The 2,483-nt window shown below is 41.8% G+C and overlaps 1 pseudogene; it reads right to left on the reverse strand.

Annotated features, from left to right (window-relative positions):
- Positions 1-2,483, reverse strand: part of LOC102753818 — a 17,077-nt pseudogene that overhangs the window by 13,063 nt on the left and 1,531 nt on the right.

Here is a 2,483-nt window from a genome sequence, read left to right on the forward strand (position 1 = left end):
GCCCTTCCCCCTTTCCTTTTTTTCCTCTCCTCCTCCTCACCCCATCTCTCTCTCTCTTTTTAAGAAGAGGAAGAAGAAAAAGGTAAAGATACAAATTATGAACAACAAATATGCATCTATCAACAAGTGAATCTAAGAATCAAGTTAAGAAATCTGATGATCAGAATGTACTGGTGATTATAATAGAATCAGGGACATAGAAAGGGAATGGACTGACTATTCTTGTGGGGGAAGGGGATATGGGAGATGCGGGACAAGACTGGACAAAAATTGTGCACCTATGGATGAGGACAGTCGGTAGGGAGTGAGGGCGGAGGGTGGGGTGGGAACTGGGAGGAGCGGAGTTATAGGAGGAAAAAGAGGAACAAATGTAATAATCTGAACAATAAAGATTTAATAAAAAAATGTGCAGTAGTGAAGGTTGTTCACTTTCTCTACTGTTCTGTGTGACACATCTGTTTCCTTTCAGGTAGTCAGCACAGAAATGAAGTTCCCTGCGATCCACTACTCCTCTGTGTCCTAAGCCTCAACCCTATTTTTAAGCAGGCAGGATCGCTCTGCTCTCTTTGGTTCTTAGCCTGCATTTAGTTGTATTTACACACAAGAGTCATTTCTGATACAATCCCTGGGTGGCAGTGTTTCTGTCTTTTTTGAAAAAAATATGTTTTTATTGATTTCAGAGAGGAAGGGAGAGGGAGAGTGAGATAGAAATATCAATGATGAGACAGATCATTGATCGGCTGCCTCCTGCCTGCCCCCTACTGCGGATCTAGCCCACAACCCAGGCATGTGCTCTTGGCCAGAATCAAACCTGGGACCCTTCAGTCTGCAGGCTGACACTCTATTCATTGAGCCAAACTGGCTAGGGCTGTTTCTGTTTTAATATCGGGGCTAAAAGGCCTCTCAACCCAGTATTCAGAGTTTGCTTTTCCTGCCACAATTAATACTGGGTTGGAGGAATGGACAGCCCCAGAGCTGGTTTTCTGTTCATCTCTCCCCACTCTGATCCCCAGTTTCCACAAAAACAACTTTCTCCTGCAGTCTCACTGAGTATTTTTAATTAGAAGATCCTATGTACTGGACTTAGCCAGCAAAAGTAAGGATTTAAAAAGAAAAAAAAAGCCAGAGGAGGCACACAGTTTTGCAACTTTTTCGCCTGGCTCTGAGCATGTCTCTGTGTTCATCTCTGCATATGTCTTTTTCCCCTGGCACTGCACAGAACTGCAGGCTGCCCTTCTGGGCCCAGTTCATCTGTGAGTTAACTAACTCTACAACTTAAAGAATTAGAAAGAGAGCAACAAAAAAAAATCCCAGAGTGTGCTGGGGCCACACAGAGAATTGCATGCCAGAAGGCTGTGGGTCCTCACAAGGAGTTGCACATCAAAGGAACTGTGAATCCACTTCCACCACCTCAAGCATCTGAAACAGACAACTGAGAGACCACATCCATGGGAGAAGGGGATACAACTCATAGCATAGACAATAGAGGTGTGAGACTCAAGGCAGGCCCAGCCTCTGGGCTAACGATTTCCGGACCACTTCCCTGATAGGATCTACAACCACTCAAACCCCAAGCAGGGCACCAGGGCCAGAGAAACAGAAAAAAAATTGGGAGACAAAGAAACAACCCACCAAGGGAAAAAAAGGAGGCATTGCCAGAAAAGGAAATGAAACAGAGGCATGTGATATGTCAGAAAACGAATTCAGAGTAAGGGTCGTACAGTTCATAAACTGGATGGGTGAGAAAATCAACAACTTATGTAAGAATCAAGAGGAAATAAAAAATTACATAACTTCAATAAAAAATACAACGGAAGGTTTCAACATTAGACTAGAGGAAGCAGTGGACCAAATTAGTGAGTTAGGACACAGGGCAGAAATACAAACCCAATATGAACAGCAATTGGAGAAAAAAATTAGAAAGCAGAAGGAGAGCCTAAAGGAGCTTTGGGACAACATGAAATGAAGTAACATATATAATAGGGGTGCTAGAAAAACAAGAAGAGGAGCAAGGGTTAGAAAACCTATTTGAAGAAATAATAACAGAAAACTTCCCTGATTTGGGGAAAGAAAATGTCACACAAGCACAGAGAGTCCCAAACAAGATGAACACAAAAAGACCCATACTAAGACACATCATAATTACAATGGCAAATGTTAATGACAAAGAGAGAATCTTAAAGGCTGCAAGAGAGAGACAGAGAGTTACTTAAAAAGGATCTCTCATTAGATTATCAAATGATTTCTCAAAAGAAACACATCAGGCCAGAAGGGAATGGAATGAAGTATACAAAGTGATGCAAAGCAAGGGACTGAATCCAAGAATACTCTATCCAGCAAGGCTATCATTCAAAATTGAAGGGGAAATCAGGAGCTTCACAGACAAAAAAAAAAAAGCATCCAAATTGGAAAAGAAGATATGAAAATGTCATTATTCACAGATGACATGATATTATACATAGAAAACCCAAAGACTCCATCAA

Source organism: Myotis davidii, unplaced genomic scaffold (genome assembly GCF_000327345.1).
Source record: "Myotis davidii unplaced genomic scaffold, ASM32734v1 scaffold286, whole genome shotgun sequence".
Taxonomy (NCBI): domain Eukaryota; kingdom Metazoa; phylum Chordata; class Mammalia; order Chiroptera; family Vespertilionidae; genus Myotis; species Myotis davidii.